The sequence below is a fragment of the Ambystoma mexicanum genome, chromosome 10 (genome assembly GCF_040938575.1).
Source record: "Ambystoma mexicanum isolate Mex_15411 chromosome 10, UKY_AmexF1_1, whole genome shotgun sequence".
Taxonomy (NCBI): Eukaryota; Metazoa; Chordata; class Amphibia; order Caudata; family Ambystomatidae; genus Ambystoma; species Ambystoma mexicanum.
The window spans coordinates 466011663-466023913 of record NC_090932.1 but is presented as its reverse complement, the minus strand read 5'-3'; positions in this window follow the sequence as shown (position 1 = coordinate 466023913).

Sequence of the window (12251 nt, the reverse complement as noted above, 5' to 3'; positions counted from 1 at the left end):
ATACATGTTTATCCCTACTTTTAAGCTGCTGTAACGCTTCTTTTTTCCAATTCTGTAAAACATCAAAGGCTGCAGGTCTAGCCTTCTTTTTTAGCAAGACTGATTCTAGGTATTCAATACAGGGGATCTCAAAACTGCCGTTGATTGGCCACTGAAATTCGAACGCATGTCTGGTCTGTCTGTGCCAAATCTCATTAAATACTATACTACCAATGCCATACTTACAGTACATAGTACATGCTGGCGACCCCTCCTGTGGTGCCGGGCGGCTAAATTCCAAGGATTGTCGATCGCTGCGGAACAGAGCTCTAAAGCAGCTAGACAATTTCCCAGGCATTTCACAAAAAATTGGTGTTATCTGGTCAATAATTGTGTCTGCAGATACAATACGCCAAATTCAAATTGTCAGGGTTAAATTAAGAGCCGGGTCACGACTGCACCTGACCAAACCTAAGGAGGACGGTACGGTTTATCAAAGAACTTACCTAATGAATTTTACCTTGTGTTTGGTGGTTTCGACAAATCTGCCCGCCTCAAAAATGGACCCTCGTCAAGATGCCGTGTTAGACCACACGACTATCGTCCAAGGATCGGATCGTGCAGCGCTGCCGAGGTATCGCGTCTCGTTCGGTCGGGCCCGCAGAATCACAGCGTCCGATCCCGGTTCCATAGTCTGCGTCAACCTTCAATGATCCGGCATCAATCTTGAGGGTCCCTATTCGGGCGCCAACTGTGAAAACATAAAAATTGATATGAGGCTGGGAAGCCCAAAAGAAACACACCAACACAGGTTACAAAGGACATACAAGTGCTTTATTTAAAAGCTACAACAGTTACCAAAGTCAATTGACAAATGGATAGCTATTCGGCTCTCAGAGTAACGTAACGAACTTCAACAAGGGTTCGATGCATTAGTAGAGAGACCGTACATTGGAATACTTGGGCTTTTATATCCTTTATCCAGCCCTTGGCCAACCCCCTCGCGGGTTAACCATTCTTGGGATCAGGCCTAGGGTTCCTTGCCAGGTCAATCCTATAATGTATGCATTTTGATCAGTTCCGCTGATACAGTTGTTCATTTACACATAGGTCAGTGGTAGGACAAGGTCTCAGTTCGCGACCCCGACAAGTGGCCTGCAGGTATATTAATTATTCGTGTGTGCGGAGGTCACAACGGCCAGAATCTCACTCAGAATGTTATTCAACCTCCATTTTTGATGTTCAGGGCGACTTCCACATTAAAAGAGAACCTAAAATGGCGGCTAAATCCAAGATGGCGACTTACATAACCTTTTTGTTAAGGTCAAGACCTTGCCGCAGAGTCTATTTACATGATATTTTAGACAACTTGGCGTAGGCCAATACACATTCAAATACTGCGATAGGAGGCATAATATCATTTCAATTCCAACAAGGCCACACCCACCACAATGTAACAGAGCCATGCAGTCGAACATTTAGTCATGTACCAGACAACAGAAATGCAACATACACACCACCACTTCCACCCATCATCCACACCATAAACAGGGAGGCAGGCACACAGGTTGAACTTACTATATGGCAGCCACAGATCACTGTGTTTGGCACCGCTACCCACTTCCTATCACTAAGCACTATAAGTATCCCAACCAAAGAATACAAGCGTCACTACATTCCACCTGCTCCCAACACTGTACTACGTACTTACAACCAATGATTTGTTGTGCACTGCAACACTTACTAATCTCAGCACTACCCACTAGGCTAGCACATATAAGAACCTGGTGCACATGATCTCTTCTATGTGTACACCATTCCGTTACTGCAACCAGGAAACACACTACATGACTCATCACTGCTGCATGTCCACCCATAAACTGACAAGTGTATACTGTTCTACCAATCACCACAACCATGCTACCAACATTATGTGCACTGCAGCCAAAGCACACACACAAACTCACAAAGTAGCACCTACTTCCAACCAGTGGACACACTTTTCAGTTCTATGGCTGCAGCCGTGCATCAAAAGGGCTACAGACTTAACCTCACACAGCACACCTTACTACGCAGTATGTTTACATCGGCAAGTGTCCTGCAATGCTTTGGCCTTCTGCAAATGTTCCTGCCACCACTCATCACAGAAACACATTTACTCTGCAGCTGCCATGTCATTATGAACGTTGCCTGCAATCACCACGCAACAGTGTTGTCTGGTCACGTAACCGCACATTGGCTGAGTATGAACTACTACCTTCTTCAAATGAAGTACAACACATGAACCATTTCTCACTCCCGCACCTTTTCCATCCCTTCTTCGCACCACCAAGTAATGTCCATTATGTTTCTGTGTCCCTTTCGCTGCCGCATTATCCTCCCACACAACATGCCACCATAATTGAACACTTTTAACAGACATCCCGTGACTGCACACTGCAGTGCACTCAAACTTTTCTCTAATCAGAAAACAGGTAAATGGCTCGCCGAAGCAGAGCCTCATCAGACCACTTTAAGTGTGCACACAACACTCCCAGCTATAATCACAATGCCTTACAGCCTTGCCACACACACCACAACACTATCCTCTGATAAACCATGGCGGCATTTTCCAAAAACTTTGACGTACAGCACGCTACCCTCCAGCCAACCACCGGCAGCGTCCAATTTTCGCCGTCATCACAGTGTGCCGCATGCCAATCAGACTGCGGTCCTTGGAGCAAACAGGGAAATGGGTCAGCGGAGCGGACCCAGATATCATTAATTTTTAGGATGTACATTTCTGTGATTTGCAGCAAAACTACTGGTCGGATTTCCACCAAACACACAAAAGCACGGTTTCTAGCCCAAGCCCCTGCCACAAATTTGATAAAAATCCGTCCAGCCATTCAGGCTGTAGCCATGCAGAAAGTTTTTCCCCATTCAGTCTATGGGAAAAAAACATTTTTGGGACCCCCCTATAACTTCGCCCCTCTCCCTACACAACACCTCACCCAACTTGGTGGAAAAATTCAGAGCCGGCCATATACATTTTTTACAGTTTGGTGAGAATTGGTCCAGGGGGAACGAAATTATAAGCTGCTGAAAAAAGTGGTTTTCTAATGAGTTTAGCAACTTATCCATAACTACACAAATTAGTGAAAAATGTTGTTGAAGGAATGTTATGTTTAAGTTGCACTGATAAAAAGCTATTATATTCAGTGAAAACACTTTGTGAAAGGGACGTTATGGTTACATGGTGTTGTAATATGCACAAGCTCGTGCATGGGCACTTGTGGAATGTTGATGCATGTTGAGAGTCAACATTCCACGGTGGCCGTTAGGTTGAGCAAGCTGAAGCAGGAGGCATGTGGGGTCTCGCAATAAAGCACTTATAATCCTCCTACCTGTGTCCGGTGAGACTTTGACATTGGCGACGAGGATTTTGCTTGACCCCGTTCCACGTGTGCGCTGGCTGGCTGTCCTGCGCTGACTGCCCGCCTCCAGCGTCGTGGATCGGCCTGTGTCGGATCGGCCTGCATTGGATCCCCTTGGGAGCGGGTGGCCGCCTACCCCTTTGTCGTTAGGGGTAGTGGTGGTCACAGGCGGGCTCCGCTGTGGGTGGGTGGTTCCCCACGGTGGCTGGCTGCCAGGTGCCCAGTCGGGGCAGAGCAGCAGGGCAAGCCGATTCGGTGGGTGACGGCTCGCCATCCCGCGTTCCAGGCGCAGCGACGGTTGCAGGAGGGCTCCGTCATTGCGGTTGCTCCAGTCCTGCTGCTCGGGGTCTGGTCGGGGCCTCGTAGGAAGAGGAGCAGCTGTAATGCTGCACGCAGGCCTGCATCCCTGCGCCGTGTTCGCAGTAGGGCACTGGGCGCCGGGCGGTTGCTCCTCCCCTGGCAGCGTAGGTGTATCAAGCGGCTTGGAGGAGGCATGGAGCAGCCATAACGCTGTGCGCGGGCCCGCATCCCTGCGTTGTGTTTGTAGTGGGATGCTGGGTGCCGGCTGGTAGCTCCGCCCCTGACAGCGCCCACGCATCGAGCGACTCATCGCTGGCCTCCTGATGGAGGGAGGAGGGGCTGTGCGGCGTGCTTCTGAAATCAGCTGACTGCTGATATTCAGCTCTTCGGTGGAAGCAGAAGCCTCATACTAACGCAGTCCACGGACACCTGGGAGCCTAAGTTGCCACAAGTCATCTGCCATGTGCTACCTAGGAGGCCATTGGTGGTAAGGTTGGGGCACGTGACTGCTGTGGAGCCCTGGCAGGTGAAGTTGGGTGCATCTGGTTCGGGCTGTGATCCTTGGAAGTTTGCCTTTGCTTCACTTGATTTGTGTTGGGGCATATAACTGCTCTGGAGCTCTGGCAGGTGAAGGGGGTGCATCTGATTTGGGCTGTGATATCTGGAAGGCTGCCCTTGCATCACTTGTTTTGTTGTGACTCACCCAGTGCCTACTCACGGTTGTACTGCAATTACCTGTGGGTGCACATGCACAAGGTGACAGTGGGGACATCCACCATCTCGAGGGAACAGCAAGTGTTGAGGCTCTCACAGTGGTGGGCAAGTTCTTGTTGGGGGCCTAAGGAACAAGGCTTTTCATCCAGCCATGTTGCATACGGCTGCCAGGCCTCCGCCTGCTTTTCTGCCAAATCCTGCAGAGCCTGTTGCTCCGTGGGAGCAGTGGGTGGATGCCTTCAAAGTATATTTAAGGGCTGCTGGTGGGGCAAAGTTCAACGATGATGAAAAGGAGGCTGCGTTACTGAATTGTATTGGTACTGAAGGGTTGAGGGTTTTTCGTCACCTGCCTGGGGAGAATGTAATGGTTCAAGGGGGAGGTGAGGGAGAAATGGTTGTTAGTACTTACGAGACTGCTTTGAGGAAATTGCAAATGCATTTTGGTAAAAGAGTTAATGTAGTCTTAGAGCGGTATACGTTTTTCTCTAGGGCGCAAGGTTCCACGGAAAGCACTTATGTTACGGCACTACGTGCACTCATGGCTACATGTGGGTTCCCCGGCAATGGGGAGGAACACATAAGGGATCAGGTTATGATGAAGACATCCAATCAAAAAATCAGAGAAAGGTTATGGCTAGAGAGTGATCCTTCACTTGATAAGGTGTTGGAGATTGCCAGGGCAATTGAAGCTTCTAAGACGAGCGTACAAATTGTTACTGAAAGAGATATCAATAGGGAGATGGTACATGCCGTAGTGTCAAGGAACAAGAAAGGTTTGGATAAAAATATGGTGCACGGGAGTAGAGCATCTAAGAGTAAGGAGGGGTGCAAAAATTGTGGCTGGTCGAGTCACACTGCTGATTCTAAATCCTGTGCTGCTTGCAATGTTGAATGCAGGAAATGTAAGCGTTTGGGCAACTTTGCACGCATGTGTAAGGGGACGGTCGCTAGTGTGGCTCAAGAAGACTCTAGCATGTTGTTAGAAGGGGCATCAGGTGGTGGCTCTAATCAAAGTGTCATGTTACATGTGGAGGGAAGTGGGCGGAAGGGTCCATGGGTGTCGATATTGGTAGATCAGCACCCTGTGGATATGCTGGTGGATTCGGGGTCACCTTATATATTGGTGGCCCTGGAAGTGTATCAAGAAGTTTTGGGTAAACAGATTTCTACTTTGCTGGCTCCGGACATCAAACCATGTGCATATGGGCAGAGTCCTATCGACATACTTGGCTACAATTGGTCAAATTTTTCTTTCAAAGGGAGACAAACTTTGGGTAAATTGTACGTGGCTTCAAAGGGGACAAGTGTGTTGGGCTGGGATGAGCAGGCGGCACTAAAAATACAGATTCATCCAGGTGAGAAGGAACCGGTTCTCAGTGTCATGGAGGGAGCGGGACAGAATGACATAATGGTTACCCCGACTGTGCTCATGGGCGAGTTTCCCGAGGTATTTTCTGACATCCTGGGTAAGCTCAGAGGTTTTACACATCGCATTGTTTTGAAGAAGGGTGCAGTTCACAAAGTACATAAAGTGAGGGGAGTGCCAGTAGCGGTGAGGGAGGCATTCAAAGCGGAGTTGGCTAAGCTGCAGTCAGCAGGGATAATCGAGCCCATTGAGTCCTCAGAGTGGTTGTTTCCCGTGGTTTTAGTTAAGAAGGGTGACGGGAGCATCAGAATGTGTGTGGATCTCGGGAGCTAAATTCAAGCATATGGGTGGATAGGCATCCCTTGCCGAATATTAACGAGATGTTGTTGACATTAGGAGATGCCAGATTATTTTCAACGTTTGATCTGTCAACGGCGTACCATCAAATTGATCTGCACGTTGAATCTAGACCCCTTACTTCATTTGTGACTCAGTTTGGGGCATACAGATTTTGTCGCATGCCATTTGGCCTTGCTTCTACTTTGGCTGTGTTCCAGAGGTTGATGCAGCAGATGTTTGGAGGGGTATGTGGAGTCAGCTATTTTCAAGATGACATTCTGGTATGGGGCAGCAGCAGGGAGGAGCATGATGTCAGGGTGAGGAGGGTCATGCAGATTCTTAAGGACAAGGGTTTCACTGTAAAATTGGCCAAGTGTCAGGTAGGAGTGGAGGAGGTCACATATTTAGGACATACATTAAGTTCACGAGGTGTAAGCCCCAGAGGGGAGTTGGTACAGGTGTTGAGGGATACAGCAGCTCCGATCAACAAGGATCAGCTAAGGGCCTTTCTGGGCCTTGCGGAGTACTATGTCAAATTTGTATCCAATTATGCTGAAAAAACGGTGGCCATGAGAGCTCTTATGAGGAAGTGTGTAAGGTTTGCGTGGTCACAGGAGTGTGCAGCAGAATTTGAGTTGGTCAAGAGGGATGTGGAAAATGCTCCTTGTCTGAAGTCGTTTGACCCGAAAATTAAAACTGCCCTGACTGTGGATGCAAGTGAGGTGGGTCTGGGGGCAGTGCTGGAGCAATGGATAAATGGGGAATGGATGCCAGTGGCTTTTGCCTCGAGGACTTTGAGGGATGTGGAAACCAGGTACTCGGTAATTGAGAGAGAGACTTTGGCAGTGTTATGGGCTTCAAAACACTTCAGGACATTTTTATAGGGCATACTCTATATTGTCAGAACGGACCATAAACCCTTGGTGCAAGTGTTTTCTACCAAGGGAGTCATGGCGGTATCCCCGAGGATTGCCAAGTGGTCAGTACAGCTACAGGATTATAATTTCTCCTTGCAGTATTTTCCTGGAAAGCTTAATGTTGTGGCAGACTGTTTGTCCCGTTTGCCTGTTGTGAAGGCGGACAGTCAGACGGGCTCGGTGAAAGAGGAAGATTTGCAGGAATGTCAGGTGGCTTTCGTGGCTTCGGCAGTGGAGAAGTCGTTGTGGGATGCGGAGTCTGAGGCTGACCTTGAGTTGAAATGGGTTAGGGAAGGTCTAGTGAAAGGTTGGCACATGGTTGAGGATAGGCCTGAAGGGAAAGGTTATGCCCAAGTTCTGCATGAATTAGCCGAGGGTCCATGGGGTGTGTCTAGGGGAAGTAGGTTGATACCCCCTGTAAGTCTGAGAGGTAAAATGGTGGAATTTGCACATGTTGGTCATTTGGGGCGATCTTTGACTAAGAGGAGACTCAGGGAGGAGTACTGGTGGCCGTCCATGGACAAGGATGTGGAACAAGTGGTGAAAGACTGTCAGGCATGCTCTGTCAGCGATAAGAGTAAGGTACTGCATCCACAACCTGTACATCCGGTAGAGGTTCCAGAGCAAGTATGGTCGAAATTGGCTTTGGACATCATGGGTCCGTTTGAGTGTTTAGAGCCTGAGTCGAGATATATGTTGGTGTTGGTGGACTATACGTCCAGGTGGATTGAGGTGGCGGCATGTTCCTGTGTCACAACCAATTCTGTTATTGCTTTCTTGAGGAAAGTTTTTGATCGTGAGGGATTACCTGCATGTTTGGTTACAGATGATGGGGTGCAGTTCACTTCCAGGGCAATGAGAGAATTTTTGAAACAGCATGCCATTTCTCATTATATAACAGCTCTGTATAATCCTTCTGCTAATGGATTAGTTGAGAGGGCCAATGGTACGATTAAATCAGCTATACAATTGGCTTTGGCCAATGGTTTGGATTGGCAGGAAGTGGTGAAACAATATTTGGCTGCATATCGGAGAACACCTGCCACTGTTACGGGCAGATCTTCATTTGAGCTCATGAGGAGCAGGAAAGCAGGGACAATGTTGAGAACCCTGGCTATGGGTGGTGGAGGGCCATGTAATATGGATTTGCAGGCTATTCATCGCAGCATTTTGGCGCGCCAGGAGGCCACGGTGTCTTCACAAAAGTTTAGAAAGGAGTTGGATGTTAAGCCTGGGGATGAGGTGCACATAAAAAATCCCAGGATGGTTCACAAAGGTTACAGCAAGTTCTTGCCTTCTAGGAGAGTTGTTAAGGTTGGAAAAGGCCATGTGGAACTGGAGGATGGCTCTGTCTGGAGTAAGAGAAGGGTGGTCGTGGATGGTTGCAAATGCGTGTAGAGGGCAGGGGTGGAGTGCAATCCGGAATCCCAGGAAACAGTGCTGGATTATGATCCTGTGGGTTCGCAAGCGATCAGGTTTGAACAGGAAGAGGTTGTCCCACTTCCAGGTCCCTTGGGTGCGGAAGTGAATGTAGAGGGTCAAAATGATTCTGATCGGCAACCTGATGTTGGACAAGAAGGGGGTCGTCTGGCTAGGAAGTGTGGTCCTCCTATAAGGTTTAGAGATTACATTTGTTAAATACGTGAAATTTACATTTTATGGTGCATTGCACCCATGTGGTCAATCTTTCTGTATCAATGAAATTTAACTTGTATTAATGATAAGTAATATAATCTTCTGTTCATGTTTTTATTGTTCAATATGTCTGCGGTTTACCCTGTCACAGCTGTTGACAGTTTGGTTATACAAGGGAAGAGGATATGTTGTGATATGCACGGGCTCGTGCATGGGCACTTGTGGAATGTTGATGCATGTTGAGAGTCAACATTCCACGGTGGCCGTTAGGTTGAGCAAGCTGAAGCAGGAGGCCTGTGGGGTCTCGCAATAAAGCACATATAATCCTCCTACCTGTGTCTGGTGAGACTTTGTCACATGGTCAAGTAAAACCGAACAAAACCCAGAAATTTACCAGTTATGGCAAGCTAAGCAACCATAGCTTGTGGCACGACCATGCACTGCTAAGAATAACACCTAACACCCAGGACAACAAAGATGACATCACAAATGTCATTGATGACATCACTGCTGACATCACATATCTATGCCACTTGTTTTTGCTCATTCACATATCTAGGTCAGGTATTTTTGTTCACTGACAGTCAGAATACAAAAATTCAAAAGGTGCTATATATCTAGATGTTAACCTTGTCATATGTTCTTGAAGTACTTTCCTTAGGGTTTGGTTTCAGCTCATGGTGCACATGCACAGGGCAATACGCAGGCCTCAAACACACAATTCATTTGTATACATGAAGATGAACTTTAATGATATTGACATTGTCTGATGTTGTTGTTTCTTTCTTCCTCACTTTAGTTTCCCTATATGTGCCTCGGATTTTTGTGCAGTGAGGGTCTTCAAATGTATTGTTCGTACTAACACAATAGTGTAGTAAGTCTTCAATTGTAAGGTTTTATTCCATGTTTCACATTACTCAAAACTCTGATAAGGTATCATTCATTATTTTACTACCCAAAATCGTCTGATTAAAAATACTGTTCTTCTATGGTGCATGCTGCTGCCATTGCCTATGCGTATGTATGATCAGGTTAATGTATTAACAACATCACTCAAATATAATGTTTTGTTTAGATTTTGACATTCTTTAATACATTGGGCCTCATTATGAGTTGGCCGGTGATTTGTGAATTACCAGCATGCCGGTGCAACCATGTCCATGTTGCATTGATGCCGGAATCAACAGTTGATTCTGAGTCAGCGTGCACGAGCATACCGGCATGCTGGTAACAGCTGCACCGGCATGCCGGTAAGGCCCGCCGAACCCCCCAATAGTGGCATCATCCATGCCGCAGACATGGGCACAGCATCCTAGATGCTGTACAGAACGGTACCGTTGATACTGGTACCGTACATACCGGCACCGGAAGAGCCGATACCGGAAGCAATGTCATTGCACCGGAAAAGGAAATGCTCCTGCATCCATCTTGAAAAACACAATCCATTGCAATCCTTTGCCTACAGGACATGGAATTGCAAACTGTCCACCCTGCCAGCAAGAAGATGTCTCAGGCTACCCGTAAAGGCACACCTTGGCGTTGCGTAAGCCCCGTTTTAGTGATAATGAGCTAAACATGCTTGCAGACACCCTGGTTGAGCATGTGGATGTGGTGTTCTGTCCAGACCTGTGCCGTGCCTCACAAATAAGGAAGAAAAACATGTGGGAGGAGGTGGCCCAGAAGGTCTCCGCGGTGGGGACAACCCCACACAGTGTGAAAGATTGCAGAAAACGGTGGGACGATCTGCGGCTGCATGTACGCAACATCTTGTCAGCAAACCGCAGCCAGGCCCAGGCAACAGGTGGTGGAGCAACATCACCCTTAAAGCTTGCACAGTGGGAGGAAAACTGCAGCACTGTAATCGACATGGAGGCCATAGAGGAAGTCAGGCATTCGGAGATGGGAGTCCCATCATCAGACAATGATGGTGAGTGACCCTCAGCGTAATACAAAAGTCAACACAAACCCCTAACACCGCAGGTATAATGGTGGAGTCCAATTTGCAAGTGGATGAGAGCAAATACATGGCCCACCACCTAAAGTCAGCCCTAAACAAAAAACGCGATATCTCTGCCACGGAAACATACTACAAACCCCACTGACACAAACCACATGAGTCCACAATGGCAAACACAAGCAACTTATGCATGTACACACACATATACATCACGGTCGGGATGCAGGCCTCACCACTGTGCCATCTCAATTTATGGTGCACACATCTCCACTACCGAGTGCACACTTGAGACACAACCAAACAGCACATGGCACAAAGCCCCTAAGGCATTGCTACAGCATGGAAGCCATGGCACACCTGTAGGCCACAAAACAGACACCATGGCCATCATAGCTGCATCAGAAAGATGCCCAAACAATATACACCCCCAACTCCTGTGAGCACCATGGCCACTCCTCCAACATACACACGACAATTCACATGACTCGAAATGTACTAACATCGATGTATGTGGGATGTATGTTCACCCATGACTGATGCCTTGCCTCTGTGTCCCCCACAGGAACGGAATCAGACAGCAATGCGACACAAACCGCAACTACAAAACACCTGCACGCATGAGCAGAGGGGACGATGATGCCACCAGGCTGTCAACGCCAAGGGCTTCCCCAAGGAAAACCAGTGCTCCCAAATCACAACCCACCAGCCAACAGGGTGTACAGGCTGGAGAACAAGAGGAGCAACTAGCTCTGACACATAGTCAGGAGCCCCAGTCCGGACACATTGGTGCCATCAAGGCACGCATGCCAAAAGGCACACCAGCCAAAAGATCACAGCCAAGAAAACTCTGGCCCCTCAGCAGACACCTTCTGTGGAGGAGGATGCATCACCAGCAGCCAGTGATGTCGAGGGGCCGCAGTCAACGGCCATGAGTGACATGGGTGAGACGGCACAATCCACCCTACATAGCGCAGAGGAGCTTGAGGAACAGGATGAGGGGGACACCATACTGTATGGGACATGGATCCGGTGGATGCAGTTCTGCGGAGGAGATGACCGTAAATGGAAGAAGTCACCCACCATCTCCCAGGCAACCACCAGCTGGACCAGCCATACGGGACCTTGAGGGGCAGCTGAGCCGCATGGAGGAGCACCAGCAGTCCATCCAGGACATGGTTAGGCAATACCTTTCAGAGGGGGAAGCCACACTCCGGGCCATGCTTGAGAACACCCAGTCAGTTACCCGTGCTGTCTACTGTGTCGCCAGACGGGTGCATGAAGGCATGGCAGCAATGACGCAGGCTGTCAACCCGTTGGTTGCCACCATGGCGCAATATCATGCTGCACCAGCCGACCCACAACCCCTCCCTCGACCAGCTCAACACCGGCGAGTTCCACTCAGACGAGCCCGGTGCGCAGGTCAATGCACAGTCTGCACTGGACAGGCAGACAAATCCCTCCACCCAAAAGGGGGTGTCAGTAATCTGACACAGTTGAACTTCAAATGGGTGCAAGGGGTGGGGGACGTGGGTGTGTGTGGATGTTGGGGGAGGGGGGTGGGGGACGTGGCTCTTGTGGGGATGTTGGGGGAGGGGGTGGGTGGTGAGGGCGTGCGGGGATGTTGGGGT